The sequence below is a fragment of the Mus pahari genome, chromosome 13, assembly GCF_900095145.1.
Source record: "Mus pahari chromosome 13, PAHARI_EIJ_v1.1, whole genome shotgun sequence".
In the NCBI taxonomy this organism is placed as follows: Eukaryota; Metazoa; Chordata; class Mammalia; order Rodentia; family Muridae; genus Mus; species Mus pahari.
In genome coordinates, this window is record NC_034602.1 from 69695008 (window position 1) to 69716198 (window position 21191).

The window sequence follows — 21191 nt, forward strand, 5'->3', positions numbered from 1 at the left end:
ATCATTGCAAAAACTTGTTTGAGACTTGAGAATCAAGCTTTGCTTCTGCCTATTAAACAGTCTTTAAAAATGATAGCTATTTCCCTGTACTGCATTTTAATCTATGCCACACTATAGGCTAGTGGATGTACAGTTGATAATTTAAAAAGCAATGGCTGGCTAAGTAGCAGACCAAGTATGAACTTAGTTATTTAGATAAAAGAGAGAAAGGAAAAGTCAGTCATGCTTTCAGTGGGTGGATAGAGGGTCATTAAGCAACAGGGGCTCATTGCTTGATTTTTCAAGAAGCAGCTTTTCCATGCACTCAGCAGGTAATACCAGCCACTCCATCAGTGATAGCCCCAGGGACATCCACTTAGGCATAACTACCACTTTTGAGGAATTTCATATTCGCTAAAAAATACTAGGCTTTGGACACTATTATAGTCCTTATGTATGTGCCACACAACTTCTGAACAGGGACAAGATTCTTTAAAAGTATATTGAATCATAGTCTCCTTTTAGCCACCCAGGGTCAGGGGACAAGACAAATGCACATTGTAGAGTTGCAGGAGGAGTTCAAGCGAAAATAGATGAAGGAAAGAAGAAAGACAATGTAAGTAAAATCATAAAATGAATTTTATGTATCATTAATTCTGATAACTGATTTTATTGCTTTGGAAAATTATTATGGCAGTCTGCTACAAAATGCTTAACCTGATTTAATTTCAGAACACATTTGTTGGCAAATCACTAGAAGCAATATTTTTAATCAATGAAGTAGATCTAATTTGGATTTCAAATGCACAAGGACGAAAAGAATGACAATGGAAGTGAAAGGAAGTAAGAAAGACTGTAAGCTAGAAGACTTGTCTAGCAACGGCATTTGTTGTTCACAGACATAAGGAGTTAAGTAAGAACTTCCTTACAGAAAACCTACAAAGTCATCATGGGTTCAGAGATTGCTCTATCACCATTGAGTAGACTAATTTTTCCATAGACTAGATAAGGCCTTTAAGTTCTATTAGATTACACAGAAAGTGTCTCATTATAAAAGAGATTGCAAAATTCACTGCCACTTTGCTCTGACCAATGACTTTAGTTTAGCAAGTCTTTATGGTTACCATGGTTTTCTAAAATGTAACCTTTCTGTTAGCTTGGATTTGCTTTGTTCCATCAACCCTAACAAAAGATATGTGTGTGACAAATTCTGATAGTGTAAGGATGTGTCTTTCACACAGACAAAATATGTAATTTCCCATTTGTTCATTGCAGTATACTAGCAAATGTGAAAGCAAGAGATGTACATGCATATCAGTCGGTTAAATTCATGCACCACTCACATGTTTATTGCTGCTCTCTATATTTATTTCTTCCTATAGCAATTATCGATAGGAGCAGCAAATAAAAATCTCCATAACAATTGACCTAAAGCCAGGACTAGGTCAGTGTCATTCAAAGGCTAATGGGAACCAGTAGCCAGTAGTTCATAAACATTCCACTGGACATTGTCGAGAAATTTCAATAAACTTTAAGTGTGTGTGTGTGTGTGTGTGTGTGTGTGTGTGTGTGTGTTAATAGGAGAGAAAGTGAATTAACATGGATTATTTGGGGGAACTTTGAAGATTTGAGATTAGTCCAACCAACCAAATTTTTATTTTCTCTGTGATGTGTCTTCTAGTGCAATCAAAACTGCAAATGAATGAATGTATGGCCTTACTTCTATCATTACTTTAAAATGTCTTTAAAGTATGATCACAATAAATAAATAGATAAATAAATAAAGGTCAGTTACAGGTCACGATAAGTTTCTTTTTATACATCAGCAGGTATAATCGCATTTCTTATACAGAAGTAGGAAAGAAATGTTAACTCATTCATATAAAATGGAGCAAGGCAAGTTGAGTACTTACAAAATGGCGAAAGAATGAATATATTGCATCGAATAGATAAAGAGGAAACTCTGTGCATCTTTTAAGAGTAATCTAATCATGCTCTAAGGAAGAAACACTTCTGATCTTGTACATCAAAGGAGCCAATTCACAATTGCTGAATTGAATGCTGAATAGAATGGAAGCTTTAGTTTTATTTCTCACAAAATCTCCAAAATGCACTCTCTGCAGTTCAAGAGTTACCAAATGCTTTTAAAGCATCTATCACGCTATGCATGATGGGGAGACAATATTGTAATGAGAGCACACTGCCTTGCTTCTGATTTAATTTTATTAACAGATCATTTTTTTTATCAAGCAAATGTATCTAACTTGTCTGACAATAAATAAGTAAAATTAATACAGAATGTGACCTTCAAACAGTATTTTATATTTAGGTGGTGTTATTTGAGATAAAATATTTTGCCTTTAAAATATCAAAAGACAGAGCATATTTATTTGATTTTTTTAAGAATGTGATGAACTAATATAATTTGCATAAACATTCATGTTTGTATATGAACAGCACTATGATAATTATATAGACTACTTTAGAAGAGTTCATCTCAATGGACAACAGATAAATTTAATATAAAGTGAAGGAATGCCTATTCCATACTCAACGATGAGATTCTGTGAGTTTTTTTTGCGATGTTAAAATAAAGAGAACCTTTCTTTCAACTAATATACTTGTTGGAGTTACTGTTCTAATAAGCCCATATAAAAGACACATAATCCTATCATTATTTTACTTATGAGCCAAATGCCTCTCCAATAACTTGGAAAGATCTAGATTGGGAAGGGCTATTCTAATTCATTACCCACTGTCTTAGTCAGTGTTTCTATTCCTGCACAAACATCATGACCAAGAAACAAGTTGGGGAGGAAAGGGTTTATTCAGCTTACATTTCCATACTGCTGTTGATTACCAAAGGATGCAGGACTGGAACTCAAGTAGGTCAGAAAGCAGGAGCTGATGCCGAAGCCATGGAGGAATGTTCTTTACTGGCTTGCTTCCACTGGCTTGCTCAGTCCATTCCCTTATAGAACCCAAGACTACCAGCCCAGAGATGGCACCACCCACAAGGGGACCTCCCCCCTTGATCACTAATTGAGAAAATGCCTTACAGCTGGATCTCATGGAGGCATTTCCCCAACTGAAGCTTCTTTCTCTGTGATAACTCCAGCTGTGTCAAGTTGACACAAAGCTATCCAGTACACCCACCTATAAGGAACTTGGTTAGCTGCTGTTTCTTCTGGGGAGATTAGGTAACTGGAAATGCCAGAACTCTTAGACATTTGCACAGTATATTATTTATTTTTTGCTTTATGAGATGAAATCAGACTTTCATGGCCAGTGGAAAACTAGAATTTTGGATTTGGAGAAGTGTTGAGCACCTGAATTCAATCCTCTCTGCTTTCTGATCCTCTAGATTGTCTAACAGGAACCTCATTGACTCATGATGGACAATAGCTGTTAAGAAGTCACCAGCCTAAATGAACTTGTACTTTCTCAAGAGCTTTTGTCAGTATTTTTGTCATTACAATAAAAAACATACCAAACATATCACCCTTTGGGCCTTTATTCATCGCACAGGGCGTCATAGTCTTCCACTCCTCACACTATTATGCTCTTAGATTAGTACAAATTGGGCTAGACTTTGTATAGAAGAGGAAGTCAGATATGAACTCAGTGTATCAACTAAACCTGAAAGGTGCAGAAATGGCAAGAATTTATGTTCCAGTAACTTTCTGAGATTTTGAGAAGTAACTACTGGAATGCCGGAGGAATCAGGAGACATGAGTGTCATGCTTTCTATATCAAATCAAATGGCAACAAATTGTGTTTTATACTGTTGATGATATAATAAACAAATATGAACACTTTTGTTAACTGAACTCTCTGGAACTTAGAGAACTACAGACTCATAAAATGCACTGTAATTATTACAATTTATTTCATACTAGTTTTTCCTAAACTCAGAAATTTAGGTATTGTTACTATAATTGTGACTCAGTTTGATGTTAGGCCTTTATGAGTTAGTCTTGAATAATAACATACAAAGTGCTCCTCAGTATCTATAAAGTCTATTTATTCCTAACTTGTAATCCTCATTTTGATATGTAATGTGTTTAAGGGACCAGATTTCTATTGTGGGGACCAAAGAATAAACATAGTTTACCTTTTAAGCGTTTCTTTCCATTTAACCTTCAAGATACCTCTTCTTTGGTCAAAGAGTTTTGGGCTACATTTAGCCTGGACTATATATTTAGTCATATATATGACTAAATATATATATATATATATATATATATATATATATATATATATATATATATAAAATTAAGAGCTGTCATTCTCCTGCTCTTCTTTTGTATATTCCTGATTAGATATATTAATAAACACGACTTCTATTGGCTTAACTATATTGTTTTATAATCTCTTCACTGTACTTGCATCTACCCAGAGCTCTGCCTCCAGACATGGAGTTGAGGCAAATGTACACTTCTGAATTATCATGACTTTTCACAGTTCTAAAAATTACTGGGATCCTACCTTTTTCAAGCATATTTATCCCAATTAATACAACCAAGCAAGCTCTCCACCTGTTTTTCAGACCTCAACATTAATCTGTTATTGAATTCCACTAAAGCATTTATTGATACTAGTACTCCAAAATCATATAGTATCTTAGTACCCATGAAAAATTGCATTTATTTAACTCTGCTGTAGAAAATTGCCTTCTCTAAGTCTTCTAAGTTATACATCTATCCTAACATTTCTATGCCATAAGTTTTTCATTTACTCTTCTTCTACTAGTCAGAATAAATCATTTTCATTTCATCCCTTCTTGTTTAACAAAATTTCCAAACCATTTCAACCATTACACCATTAAATTTTCTGCAACACCCAAAGTCTTATCTTGATTAGAAAAATCTATTATTTAAACATAATTTATATCTTTACATAGAAATATCTTTGTATTTTAGGTGTTACATTAAGGCCAAGGTATCAAACACACTCTACATTAACATGTAGATTATTTTCTTTGTTCTTGAGATCGTTCTTAATGCAGATCCTGTAACATATATCAGGCCACATTTTATTGGATCCAGTCAGTTCCAACTGATTTTTCCATGAGTTGGAGTTTAAATAAGGCTGGAGTACAACTTTAATTTTTTCAAAGCCTAAATTTTTAAAATTTATTCTTTAATCATTTTCTGCAATCCAGACTTTATCCCCATCCTAGTTCACCCTCCAACTGTTCCACATCCCATACCTGTTCCTCCTTCCCATCTCCAATAGGATGCCCCCCCCCCACCCCCAATCCCTGGGACCTCAAGTCTCAGGAGGGTTAGGTGCATTATCTCTAAACTGAACCCATACCTGGCAGGTTTCTGTTGTATATGAGTTGAGGGCCTCATATCAGCTGGTATATGCTGCCTGGTTGGTGGCTCAGTGTCTGATAGATTCCCTGGGACCAAGTTAGTTGAGACTGCTGGTCTTCCTATAAGGTCACTCTCCTCCTCAGCTTCTTCCAGCTTTTCCCTAATTCAGCCACAGGAAGAACCAGCTTCTGTCCATTGGTTGGGTGTAAATATCTGCATCTGACTCTTTCAGCTGCTTGTTGGGCAATCATGATAAGCCCCTCTTTGTAAGCACAACATAGCATCAGTTATAGTGTCAGGCCTTGGGTCCTCCCCCTGAGCATCATCCCAATTTGAGCATGTCACTGGGAATCTTTTTCCTCGGGCTCTTCTTCACTTTGTTCCTGCAGTTTTTTTCAGACAGGAACAACTTAGGGTCAGAGTTTTTGACTATGAGATAGCAACTTCATTCCTCCTCTTAATGCCTTGTCTTTCTAGTGAAGGTTAGTTCTACAAGTTCCCTCTCCCCACTGTAGGGCATTTCATCTAAGGTCCCTCCTTTGGAGACCTGAGAGTCTCTTACAACCCAGATCTCTGGTATAATCTAGAGGGTTGCTCACCTCCTACCTTCTGAGGTTGCTTGTATGGATTATCTCTATTGGCCTTCAGGGCTTCCCCACAATACTTAATCATGTTCCCCATTTCCCCTCCCTGTTGCCCACCCACGTCCATTTCTCTGTTCAGCCCCTCCTGTGATTTGTTTTCTATCTCCCAGGAGAAATTGAGGCATCCTTACTTGGGCCCTTTGGCTTTTTAGCTTTCTTGAGGTCTATGGATTTTTTTTTTCCTGTGAACTCTGTACTTTTTTTTTTGCTAATATCCCCTTGTTAGTGAGTATTAGACATACTGAATCTAGTAGAAGAGAAACTGGGAAGGATCCTTGAACTCATTAGCACAGAAGGAAATTTCCTAAACAGAATTTTAATGGCTCAGGATCTAAGACCCAGAAAGAAGCCTATAGGACAAGTAATCAAGCTAAAGATTGGGGAAAAGTCTTCACAAACTCCACATCCAATAGAAGGCTAATATACAAAATATATAAAGAAATCAAGAAGGTAATCATCAAGAAATCAAGCAATCCAATCAAAAAATAGGGTATAGAACTAAATATACAATTCATAACAGAGGTGTCTTGAAGGGCTGAAAAGCACTTAAAGAAGTGTTCAAAGTCCTTAGTCATCAGGGAATTGCAAATCAAAATGACCCTGAGATTCCACCTTACACCAATCAGGAGGGCCAAGATCAAAAGCTTAGGTGACAGCACATGTTGACAAGGATGTGGAAAAAGAAGCACATTCCTCCATTGCTGGTGGGATTGCAAACTGGTAAAAACCACTCTGGAAATCAATCTGGAGGTTCCTCAGAAAATTGTGTTTCTTTCTGAAGTCCCTACAAATGGAACTCAAATACACAATGTAAGACACACCAACACATGTGTCCTTAACAAAGAATTCTTCATCATGTGTTCTTTCACATCCTTGCTTTAGCAGAATATTCTTTCACCTTTGTCTACTTCAGCAAAACATTTGTTCATGTGTCTGCTTCAGCAAAACTTCCTTTCATTTGTGTCTGCTTCAGGAAAACACTCCTTCACGTGTTTGCCCCAGCAAAACACCATCAGACACAAATGATCCTTGAAAGAAACCTTAAGTTTCCATTTAACTGGCTTATAAGAGAAATGATAAAGGCAATTTATGATTGAAAACTCTATGGTATAATGCAATAGAAGTTTACTTTCATATGCCTGAATAACAGAAGCATTTGCTGTAAGGAATGATGGCATACTGTATAAATTCTGAGCCTATAAGAAGATCTACAGAGCATGATGTCTGTTGATGTCATCTATGTGATGTGAGGTCCTTTCATATGTCATTGGATTTAACATCTAAACCCTATCTATTTTATTTTCAATTTTAAATACTTATACAATGTCTCTAACTCTTATGTGATATTTATTTTGAAACTCCTGTGCTCATTTGTATATTTCAGATGGCATTGTTTTTTTCGCCAAGTAACCAAACAACTGCATATCTCATCCCTCTACTTATGGAACTCCCAATTCTCATTAGTATTTGTTGGGTGTTCGAGCTACCTGGTTACCTATGTTACCTATGTTCTCTATGCTGTTCTAGTAGGTGCCATTATTCTAACACCTTACAAATCTGTAGTTGTTGTGCATGCAGGGGGGCATTTCCTCCACTGACACCTTTCTACAGCTTTGTGAAGATTTAATCTTATAGAAGTGTCATAGCATCAGATGAGGGTAGCTAACTGGCTGTGAGATTAACTTGGTTCTCAGATTAGTACCCACTATATTTTTGTTTTCAGGTTCCCTTTGAAAAACATGTCAGGATACAACCAGATGCATTAGAGTTATTGCAAGAAATGTACATTAAGGATGGGTTTGAGGGAGATAAATATGGACAAGTCAATCATGGTGCCTCTGAAATATAAAAGCAAAAGCAATAAAGCTTGAATCAGAATTCTCTGTTTGAAACGAAACTTCAAGAAAAGTTCAACACAATTCACCAGGAACTAAGAGTCATATTTACTCACCCCTTTGTTATTTTTCTACATTGAGAACATAAAATAAAACCCACTCAATAGCACAGTTGAGTAACATAGTCATTATTTTACATTCTTCATTAATACAGTAGTTAACTTAGAGTTTTAACATCTATTTGTAATTGTCAGATGGAATCTCCACACATTCTTTGAGAAAGAGTTGGATAGTAGTCACTGTATTATATTAGATCAAATATCAGATAAGTATCATTGATATTTGTTCAAACTAGTAAATATTAGATACAGAGATTTCTATCACCACCCAGAATAGCATCATTTGTTGGAGATGAAAGTGTACTGAAAATAAGAATAAAAATAATTATATCTGTATCAGTTAGTTGTGCAAATATTTGACTGACACATTTCTGATGCTGCCATAAACACTCTCAATGCAGTGAATATTTAGATTTTTTAAGTAAACATACAGAGGTTGTGTCATTCACAGACCCTGGGAAATCAGACACACTCATGGATATGTAGGAATTCAAATATGCTTCATATTAGAATTTGACTTTTGAATGAAAGGTGTCTAGTATAGGTGTCTTGAATATTTTATTCAGAGATGTATTTTTTATTACAAAAGAAGAGTAAATTTTTTTGCCAATACTTGTTGCTGCTAAGTGTATTCCACACATATCTTTTAGAATCCAGTAGCATCAGTAATTTTCCAATTTCCTAAAATTCATATATTAAATATTTATCAATGATATTTATTCAAACTAGTAGATACTACTCAGTGACACAGAAATTAATTCAACAATTTAGATTACTTTATTTTCTCTAAGAGCAATTATGCTAATAAAAAATTCTAAACTGTTGTAGTAAATCAATTATATCATTAAGGTTGTAATGCATGGCAAACTATGAATCACAGTTTACTACAATTGCTCTGAAGATTACTGAATGATAGAGACCAATGAATATATTACTTAATTACTTATGTGACCACTTTTATTTTTTCATAAATAACTGGGGATGATAATTAGTCTGCTGGTAACTCAGAGATTGGCCATTAAGCTTTTATTCAGTCATAATCATGACTTCGTAATAATGTCTTGCATTCTTTACCATTTGCAGCTTATATTTCAGAATTTAGACATAATGATCTAATCATTTTTATTACTTCTGATCACTCTTCTAACTTAAATTCTCTTGTTTAAGTTCTTCATTCTGCTTTCTGTAGAAGCTTGATTCTACTCATCTGTACAAGTATTTTAGATTAAATGGCATTTGGATCGTATTCTGATATTCTGTGCTGTTAAGTTCCATGGTCTTAGCTCCTTCCACTTTGCCTTTTCTAATCTATAAGCAATTTATACTGACCTTAAATCTCTTCCTGTAAACCTTTTTGCATTATTATAATCTTTATTATAATTTGCCTTCTCCATTCATTCCATATAAAGCAAAATAGGCTTGTTTTAGGAATTAGTATGACTTTGGTTATTATTATTCCTATCAGAAGTAAGCTAATATTTCATCTTGCATAACCAGGATAAAATTGAATTCAACAGAAAGAAAATATTTGTCTCATGTTTGACTCTTTAGTGGTAGGTAATATTTACGTTTCCTGCTGCAGTTTAAGAAAGAAAAGTTTACTGAGGCTCATGGATGTTGATGATAGAATCCATGATGGAGGAATTGCCTGATCACATGGGCATGAAGTGCTGTGTCACATTGTGTTCATAGTCACAAACCAGGAAGGTGGCTATTTTATTGGTTCACAGAAAGGACATGTAGGATGGTGTTAGCTGTTTTCAGGCTGTGTGATTTTTGTTTGTATGTTTGTTAGTTTTGTTTTGTTTTCCTTTATGAGTAAACCTCTTGGAAAATGAATTCAGAGTCATCCTTAGGAGTGTGTTTCTTAGGTATTCTAAACCCCATCAGCTTAACAGATTCTGTCCTCAACATCACTCCACCTGTCTTGGAATGCTTATCCTGTACAACCTGGATGCAACAGGCACATGAGTATAGTTGAAGCAAACATTATGCAGAAAGTTAGGGAATTTGAAACACTCAGTCCTAAAGGAGATATTTCCATCAGATCCTTCCCATTACAGTAAAAGGAACCTTCTTGAAGAGGAAGGCGGAAGACTAGAAGAGCCAGAAAGGATGGAGGACCCCATCGTGGTCAACAGAAGAAGTGATGCCCAGATGACCTGACAGAGACTGTGGAAGCATGTTCAGGACCTGGAGGGGTCTGTAACAGATAGAGTCCAAGAGCTGAGAGGAGAATTAAATGCCCCCGTCTCAAGTCCAGAAGCGATCTCTGATGGCTAAGCACTTGCAAATGAAAATGTGTTTCTCCAAGGGGGTTTCACTGGACAAACAAAGCATTTCTAAGGGTAGGTCCCATGCCCAGCAGTTGTTGGCCAATACAAAATGAACTAAAGAACATCTTTTTAGAAGACAATACATTATGTGTCTTTTGCATATATTTTATTGCTTCTGGTTTTTGTGGAACTATGGTAATTCTGTGTGTCAGAATCTCTGTGCTGTGCCTATATATGCTACTCTTGCTTTTTCGTTTTCAGATTATTTTTATTATTATTAATTATTATTATTATTATATTAGTTTGCCTGATTGGGAGAGAAAGAAAGGGAGTGTGGGTCCAGACTTGAGGAGGTTGAAGGAAACTGTGAGGACCTGGGAAAAGGAAAATGTAATCAGAATATAGTCTATGAATCAAAATTGATATTCAATAAAAGAACAAAAAATTAAAGTTAAAATTGCTGAAAAATAATAATATATTAAAATAAAAGGAAGCAAAATCATATAAGACACACGAAATAATATCAACATAAGCATACAAACTTTTTGGGACTTTTAAAAATTAAACTATATTTAAGAAACCATTTTGTAAAGACCACTTATGTGTAAATTTGCATATTAAGAAAAGGCAAAACTCGGAAATCAAAAGTTTCCCCTCATTCATTAGCATTTACTGGAAGAGTTGGGATGATTTGTCATACAAAGGGAACATGTAGAGCAACAAAAATATTCTTTGTTGCTTTAATGAAAGGTATATAATATTTTATTTTATTTTATCTTATTTTATTTTGTATTACACAGGGAGTTACAACAAAAAGAACAACTGTACCATAAATTCTGTATATTTTAATATTGTACCAGTTTTGATTCTCCATTATATGGACTATATTATAACCATGTTCTGATGACAACATGGAGATCTGTATGTAAGCTAGAAAAAATATTATTAAAATTGAAAACCAATTAAAATGTACAGCACTAAAATATATGTGTAAATATTTTGCTGATATTTAATGAATAATCATCTTTTAAAGTATATTATGACATTAGGTATATTTAGTTATACGTAATTACATATTACACACAAATTTGAGATACAAAAATAAACTGGAAAACATTTATGAATATTTAGGAGACTAGTTTAAGGAATAGGAAAACATAAGGAATAAAACCATTACTAGAAACCCATCAATTTGTACAGAAAGTACATATTAATATTTTAAAAATAAAGCAGTTATTATATTGTGAGTCAAGCTTCTATTACTTGTTCTCAATATTTAATATGTTAATCATATACAAACTTAGTCATATAAAGAAGTAAAATATGTTTTCATCTTAAAAATTAGTTGATAATAAGGTAAAATGTTAATTACTATTTATTGCTTTTCTTTCAATTTTATAGTAATATCACATAAACAAATTAATCCCCCAGTAATGCTTCAAAGATTAAATAACTTGATTACAAGAAATTAACCTAATGCTGTAACCACTAAGAATAGATACAAATTAAATACTAGGACTCATGAACACATACTTACAGCATATTTAATTGTAACACAATTGAAAAATATTTAGATTGAAATTCCATGAAATTCTCAAAACCAATCAAAACCTAAAAGAAATATAAGAGGTGACATTGGTTTCTTGGGTGTAAATGTCTCTTTTATTTCCCTGTATGATGTAATAAAATGACAGATGTAACCAAGCTTTGAAAATCCATGGCTTTGGCTGAGCGCAGAGCATTTCTAACTATCCTTAGGTCTAAACCTGTAAACTTCTTGCTTCCATAGAATCTAATCTGCTGTAAGCCTGTACCTTCAGGTCTTCAGTTTCTAGCCTCTGTCTGCTAACCTAGGCCATAGTATACTAACCACAAGTTTTCCATTACAGTGCAACATTCTAGTACATGAAATGTTACAGAACATATACCACATTTAAGTCAATTTTGAGGTTCATTGATCTACACGTTGACCACTATAATGAAGCCAGATTAGTTATATTAGTAAGGAAATAGATAGGGATACAAAATGACATTCCAAATATGACACAGCTAATAATGTGGCAGAGAAATGATCAATTTAAACACTGGTTATATGTGTACAGTGAATTCAGTTTTTAATTATATAAAGGTCTAGTTTTAGGTCATATTTTCATAATAACTTAAAATAATAAAAATTAATAAAAAGCAAAAGAATAAACCTAGGTAAGTTAATTCATTACTATCCCTGTTACAATTAAATTTTTATTTGTGAAACATCTAACATTGAAGTTGTGCTCCCATTGTATAACATATGTTCTGACAGCAAATTCTCTGACATAGACTAGGAAATGTCACTTTCGTAGAGAGTAATAATAAATAAATCCTGAGGTTCAGCAAGTTGGGTTGAAATCCTTTCATGCTGAAACCTCCAGCCACAGCAGGATGGGCCTGGAGTCTTTGCCATGGATTTCTATCTGCTGGCTGATCTGCTTTATGTAATAAACTCCTGGATTTGCCTTGAACTTTATGTTCTCTGTTCTGCTTCCTTCTGTGTACAAGGCCATTTTAATTTCCCCAGAGAACCAAGGTTTCTGAATTGTGCTCCAAGGTTTCAGGTGGGAGAACAGGAATGGAAGCATGAAAGAAGCTTGTTGTTATCTCACGCCAACGTTGGCATAATTCTGGAGTGAAAGTTGATGGGAGTCATTAAGCTTAAGTCTGAGAATGGATAGAAGTTTTCATCTCTCCCGTTCAATGTGCTCATCAGAAAGGTTTCCAATTCCTCCTTTCTTCCATAAATTGCTCATTAGAACACCCTAACTTTCTACTGTCTCATAAAAGATACATTTCTATCCTGCTAGGACTTTTATTCCCAGTGGCAGCCCTAGACTAGTGTTTGAGCAGGGGGAGGAAAATAGACTCACATCCCTAGAGAATGTCAACTAACTACATTTTGTTTCAAATGGTGACCAACTTGTAATTAGTGCTAGTTTTTTTTAAACTACACCCCTACATTGTCATTTATACTCAAAATGTTATTTTTCAGTTTTATCATACTTCTTAAGATTAATTTTATGTAGTTTTGTGCTTAATTCAGTAGCTATAGCTTTTTTTAGACATTAAATTGCTTTTATATTAGTTTTGAAGAGTATAATAAATATAAAAGTAATACTGATATTATTTTCTCTTGGAAGAATTTGGAATTTGATGGCTTAGGTACATTATTAAAAATCCAATGTTAATCATGTACAGGATTTTGGGTGTAAATTTGCAAACAAGTATAATAAAACTAAAAATAAATTAATTCTGTGCTAAATCAATATTTACCAATATATTTAAGACATATTGTGTATTTGTCCAATAGACTATATGGTAAACATTTTTTATGAATTATTCTGTCTTGTGAAATTATTATGACCGATGGAAGTAGATACTTTATTAATCATAGTAAATGAATAAGTATGTTGTGGTGATTTGAATGAGAAATGTCTCTAGAGATTTATGTATTTGATCATATGGTCTCCACGTGGAAATAGTATTTGAGAAGACCTACAGGAAGTGGAACATAGATGGATGACATATGATACCAAGAAAAATATTTGATGTTTTATAAACTGTCACAGCTTCTGGTTCTATTTGTTTCATTTATGTATGTGTAAAACTTGTTTGCTACTGGTCATGAAATTCAGAAGAGGACAAGATATCACCATGGATTTAGAGTTTCAGAAGGTTGTAAACTACCATGTGGGTGTTGGGTATTGAAACTGAGTCCTCCTAGAAGAGCAGCCCATTCTTTTAAGTGCTGAGCCATTTCTCCAGCCCTAAAAGAATATTTTTAAAAACAATAAAAATTTGACATGACACAGAACAATGTTGCTGATGTTTCTTCAATTATTTTCTAGCAATACCAAGATGAATTATTCATCAGAACCATCATCATCATCATCATCATCATCACCATCATCATCATTTTACTAAGATACTGGAATATCTTGATAAGAGGATTATAGATATTCAAAAGTCTTACTTCAGATACTGCAACTTGTTCCTACAACGCAGTCAATACTCCTTTTCTTTTACTAGCTTATTTGTTTGCTTGTTTTCCTATCAAAATTTGCCACTTCCTTCTTACATTATTGTTAGTTCAGTATTTCATCAAACTAAACTAGTCTGCCCATCTTGTATATGTATTAACACTACTCACAGTTTTTATTTCATAAACATTATCTGTACAGCTTTCACAGAAGAATAAATCTCTGATGAGCAAATGTTTGTCCTGGATGGATGAATGAGTATATAAATATCATCATTCATCACAAATAAAGCTTTTTAATGCTATAATCTAGATTATAATAAAATATAAGATATAAACATTATTGGTTTATCTTCATTTGACAATATTATTGGGACATAGAAACTTGGTTAGGACTATGAAACTTGGCTCCCTAGTTGTCTTTTAGATGACTAATGGATATTAAAAGTCTATGAGATGCACTGAAATATGGAGTTCTCCTGACATAGCATCCATAACACCAACATAATATTTCCTAAAATAGAAGTCAACAAGACACAAGTATCAGTTTTAATAAAAACTGGGAATATTTATTTAAATGAGGTATATAGAAAAAAGATTGCAGAAAATATTAATCACACCTTGTTTGTGAAGGAAAGGGTTCATGCATGAGATGTTAGAAACATTATATTTGTCAGATATCAGAAGTCTGCTGTAGGAAAGGGCTGTCAATGTTAAGAATAGAGAGGTAATCCCAGCACTCAGGAGGCAGAGGCAGACGGATTTCTGAGTTCGAGGCCANCCTGNTCTACAGAGTGAGTTCCAGGACAGCCANGGCTACACAGAGAAACCCTGTCTCGAAAAGAGAGAGAGAGAGAGAGAGAGAGAGAGAGAGAGAGAGAGAGAGAGAGAAAAAGAGAGAGAGAGAGAGAGAGAGAGAGAGAGAGAGAGAGAGAGAGAGAGAGAGAGAGAGAGAGATGAAAATGAATGATGGGAAAGAGGATTGCCATAATTTTGAGGTTATCCTGCTTCTGCATAGTGACCATTGACATCTATACCCAAGACAGTATCTCTCCCAATAATTATAAAATATAAAGATCAGATCAGTGGGAAAATAACATTAGAAACCAGGAAACAGTCTTTTAAATACATGAAACAAGTCAGATATTTAAAGAATAGTTACTGAAGCTGCTTCAGTTTTAAAGTTTGTTTGAATATCTTGGAATCATGGACATTCTCCCTCCCTCACTACTCAGTGTTGAGTGGTTTTCCACAAGAGAAGCAGTGGATATGTTCAAAACGTATAGTAGGAAATTCTCAAAGGGCTAGTAAAATACAATTTTAAAAGTGAATAAAAAATAAAATAAAACCAATGCCTTAGATCTGTTTTTAAATTTAGAGAATTATGTCTTTATATATTTTTATTCATTCTGACTCCTCTCCCCATGGGAACATCATCTCTGGAAAGAAGTAATATATAAGCATACAGATTTCTTGTGTAATATTGTGTATTAGCATTCTGCTGTAATGGAAAGAGGCTCTCTGTTGAGCATCTAGCTAGATGCAAAGCTCCTGTTAACTGAGGAGAGAAGAGACCCTGACATCTTTGGCATCCCATTTGCTAAAGCATTCACCTATATTTTCCTGATGTGAAATTGAGTAAAAACAGAAAAGAGGTTTAAGCTCTGAACAGTAGAATTTATAAAACCTTCTTTTTTTCCCAGAAAAATATAAAAGTCGTCTGAATGTATGTACATGAAGATTAACATGAACAAAAAAATTGAACATTAATAAAATGACCACTACAATGCTTTCATTCAATTTTCTTCATGGATTTCCCTAGGAAAATATCTCAAAAATATTAAAAGAAAAGAATAATATCAGAGAGATGAATCATAGTTAACAAAAGATAAATTCACTCAATTTAGTTCTAATTATGTCCTTGTTATTAAACAGTATATTCTTATAAGTACTATGTATAATTCACTGGCAATTAGCATGAGGTTATTTATGTACAGGAGATATGTTATCAGAGATAATCAAAAGCCATTTCTCATTATATGCTGTCTTAATGGCCTTTTCCATTATTATAAGTGCTAAGAATAGGGAACTCATTTCATATGGAACGTACAGATTTAGTTTGGCTTGTGTGTGCCTTGAGAGGCTAAAATCCAAAGTAATAGCACTGATATCTCCTTGGCTTCAAGTGATGGGAGGTTCATCAGACAGGGTAGAATGCATCTGACTGCACCATCACCATCACTTAGTGAAAGAATTATAATAGGGAAAAGGAGACTAGAGGTAGCAAAGTGCTCTGTGAAAGTTAAGATCCTAAGAAGTCATCTAGCCCAGCAGAATTTATTCCAAAGTGTCATCCAAAGAGGCATCAATGTCTCCAAATGACCAAGTCACCCCCTAAAAGACCCAATCATGTCTTAAGTGTCCTCCTTCCAGGAAAACAAAACAAAACAAATCATAATAACTAATATCAGGGTAGGTTTTACGAAGAACAAGTGACTGTACATAGCTAGAAAAACAACATAAGAAGTATATGCTAATTTATGCTGCCTGTGACTAGAATCTTCATCTTCTATACTTTCAATCTGATATAATAATTGGCTATAGTAAAAAAAGATAGTTTGACTTGTTGAACAGAAAAGAGCAATTTACTTAGATAGTACAGCAAGATATAGTGGGGTTTTATGTTCCACTTTCTTCTTCGTGGTGTCAAGGCACACAGGGCAGGGAAGGATGGAGGGGAATCTGGACTGGTTGGGTCAGCAGGACCTGGTCAGGCAATGAGAGCTGGGGGGAGGGCGGGGCGCAAGGAGTCTGTCCTCTCAGAGGATGCTCTCTTAGACAATATACAATGAAACAGCTTTCTCAGAGACTACTCAGTGAAACAGCTTGTAGCCGTGCACTTTATTTTGATTGGCCAATGGCGTATAGGAGAACAGAGTGTGATAAGGATGAATATAAGTCACTGGCAAGAGCTGCACTGCATTAGGAATCCCTGCATTTGTATTCAGAGGCATTCCAGCAATCCCGTGGGCTTGCTGAACGGGTCCTTACCTGGACAGAAGACACTGACCATGTAATTTTGCTAAGGAGTATGTGAGATTTCTCAGATTGCAAATGTGTGGTTGGCCTCCCCAGATCAGAAGCCATGCCGGGAAAGGGAGACCTCCATTTTGTACCCAGCTCAGGGGAGCTATCCAGATATGATAGACTATGATCTTAAAAAAGCAGGATCCAAAAATACAGAACACTCAGAAATTGAGAAGAAAAGAAAATGAGAGTCTATAAACTCTTAAGAAAGCCTGCATTTTGCTGTTTCATATGCTCCTGCTTCTACAGTCCCAGACACACACCTCTCATCTCCTACACTGGGAAGCAGGCACCTCTTGTGATGCTATTCCATTCTTCCACCTCATTTACTAAGTTATTTTGAGAAGTGATAATTTCAAGTGAGAAACAAGACAAATGACTGTAATAAATCCATTGTAAGAAGAATAAAATAGATGCAAGAAGAAGATATACTGTGTGAGAAGAAAATTTTTTTAAAAACTATGAAAAATCTCTATCGTGTTTGGTCATAAACCATAATGCATTCTATCTTTTTACAAATATCCATAGAGAACAGCAACAGTATGACACCTGAGGAATATCTCAAATAATTTTTTTATCAAGAACTATATATAGCTCATTGGGAATGAATCCTTGTGAATAATGGGCCATTAAGGTGGCCATCATTTGTAGCTATCAAGAGCAATGCCACCTCATTCCTAAAGATACACACTTTAGCAGGCATAACAATTTGCAATGGAATATTCAGAAACAGTATAGATCAGGAATGAAAATATGTATAAGTAGCTCTCATTGGAATCTTGTCATGAGCCTCTAAATATATCAGAACTGCACATGAGTCTGGATGTGACAGTATAATATATGTTACTATGAAAGATGGGTGGTGAACAACCCAGGAGCCCTGACACTGGCTATTTGTTGCTGTGAGCACTAAGATACTCTAACCAACACCGATTTAAGGAAGAGAGTGTTCATTTGGTTTAGATTTCCAAGTTACAGTCCATCTTTTTAAGGAAATCAAGGCAGAAATTTAAGGAGCGAATCACATCCCATCAATAGTCAAAAGCAGAGAAACAAATGCACACAGTCTTATTTCTTGCTTGCTCAAGCAAGCATCATTCACTCTTAAGCAACTTAACTGTCTTGGCAATGTGGAGAGTGTTTCTAGTTGTTACAGGGAAGAATTCTTAAGGTAGTTTTAAAAATATATTGATGTTCCTTTCATTTTTAATACTATTATATTCACAATTTATGACTACATTAGCATGAAAACAATGATTAAATAGATATCAAATAGAGACAATCATTCTAAATCAATATTGATAATAAAATTTTAGCTAAAATGAAATTCTTCTATTTTCCTACTGTCTAAGTACAGGGTATAGGTAACTTTAACATTTTGTTTTTTGTTTTTGTTTTTTTCCTTTACTATACTTGAAATCGAAACAATGCTGTTACCTTGAATTAACTTTATCAGTATGTAACATGTGACTGTTTTAAAAATTGGTGTCTTCTTTTTTAATTATTTTATTTATTGCATTCCAGTCATTGACCCTCACTCAGGATTTTCTCCCAAAGATCATCATCCCATTCCTGCACCCTACCTGCTCCTTCAATTCCCTAAGGCCTCAGTTCTCTCAAGGATGAAATACATCTTCTCCTACTAAGGCCAGACCAGTCAGAACTCTCCTACTTATGTGCCAGGGGACTCAGACCAGCCTGTATATGCTCCTGATTGGTGGCTCAATTTTTGGGAGCTCCCTGGTGTCTGGATTATTTGAGACTGCTGGTCTTCCTATAGGATAGTTCTCCCTTTTACTTCTTCAATCCTTCCCCAATTGTTGATAGGAGTCCCGATTTCAGTACAATGGTTGGGTTTAAGTAACTGCTTTTGTTACTTGTGGGAACTCTCGGAGGACAGCAATGCCAGGATCCTGTCTGTATAAATATCATAGTATCAGTAATAGAGACAGGCCTTGGTGCCCTGTCCCACTATGAGATGGATCCTAAGTTGGGTAGCCACTGAAACTCCTTTTCTTCAGTCTCTTCTCCATTTTTGTCCCTGGAGTTCTGTTAGACAGGAACAATTATGGGTCAGAAATTTTGACTTTAGTTAATAGCCCTATCCTTCAGCTTGAGACCCTGTCTATCTACTGGAGGTATCACCCTTCAAATTCCCTTTTCCCACTGTTGGCCATTTTGACTAAGGTCACCCCAAAGACTCCTTAGAATATCTCACCTCCAGGGCCCCTGGTTCTTTCTGGAATGTCCCCCTAACTCCCACTCCCCAACACTACTATTTTCCATTCATTTTCTTGGCCCGCTGGGCTTCTGTCCTGTCTCCCACCCCCATATCTGGTTCTGTTTCCCTTTCTCCTCCTCCTCCCCTCTTGTTTCTTCCCTCTGCCTCTCATGATTATTTTCTTCCCCTTTCTAAGTGGGATTGAAGCCTCCTCACTTGGGCATTTCTGCTTGTTACACTTCTTAAGATCTATAGGTTGTATCCTAGATATTCATTATTTTTTGGCTAATATCCACTTATCAGTGAGTACATACCATTTATGTCCTATTAGATCTGAGTTACCTCACTCAGGATCATATTTTCTGCAAAACTCAGGATGTCCTCATTCTTAATAGCTGAATAGTACTCTAATGTGTAAATGCATCACATTTTCTGAATCCATTCTTTGGTTGCAGAATATCTGGGTTGTTTCCAGCTTCTGACAATCACAAATAAAGTTGCTAGAAATATAGTGAAGCACGTGCTCCTGTGGCATGGTGGGGCATCTTTTGGGTATATGCCCAAGAGTGGTATAGCTGGGTCTTCAGGTAGATCTATTTCCAATTTTCTGAGGAACTTCCAGATTGATTTCCAGAGTGGTTTGCCAGTTTGCAATATGACCAGTAATAGAAGCGTTTTCCTCTTTCCTCACATCCTTGCCAGAATGTGCTGTCTATTGAGATTTTATATTTAGCCATTCTGATTGTTGTGAGTTGGAATCACGGGGTCAATTTAATTTGCATTTTTTGATGACTAAGTAATTTGAACATTTCTTTAAGAGCTTCTCAGCCATTCAAGATTGTTTGGTTGGGAAATCTCTGTTTATCTCTGTACCCTATTTTTAAATTAGGTTATTTGAATTTTTGAAATTTGACTTCTTCAGTTTTTTACAATTTTTGGATATTAGCCTTCTGTCAGACATGGGCTTAGTGAGGGTTTTTGTTGTTGTTGCTGTTTTTGTTTTTTGTTTTTCCCAATCTTTATGTTACTGATTTGAACTATTGACTTTTTCTTTTGTCTTACATAAGTTTTTCAGTTTCATGAGGTTCCATTTATCAATTGTTGATTTTAGAGCCTGAGCTATTGGCCTTCTGTTCAGGAATTCTTCCCCTGTCCCAGTGAGTTCAAGGGCCTTTTCCATTTTTTCTTCTATTAGATTTGGTGTATCTTGCTTTCCTTTGAGCTCCTTGATCTACTTCGACTTGAGCTTTGTGCAAAGTAATAAATATGGATCTTTTTTCATTCTGCATACAGACCACCAGTTAGACCAACACCATTTATTGAAGTTGTTTTCTTCTTGTCCATTGTATGATTTTGGGTTCTTTGTCAAAGATTAGGTGTCCATAGGTGTATGGATTTTCTTCTGGTTCTTCGATTCCGTTCTTGTTGTTATTGTACTCACAGCTTCAAGTATAATGACTCCATATGATAAACCATTTATTTGTATATTTACCCTAGGGGAAAGGGTGTTTGGTTGTTGAATTTCTCTTTTTTTTTCCAATAGACTTGATTTGTTACTTTATTTCTGTTATATCTCTTATGGTATATGGACTATTTTTTTTTCTTTTTTATTATTATTTTCTTTATTTACATTTCAAATGCTATCCCGAAAGTTTCCCATACCCCTCCCCCCACCTCTGTTCCCCTACCCACCCACT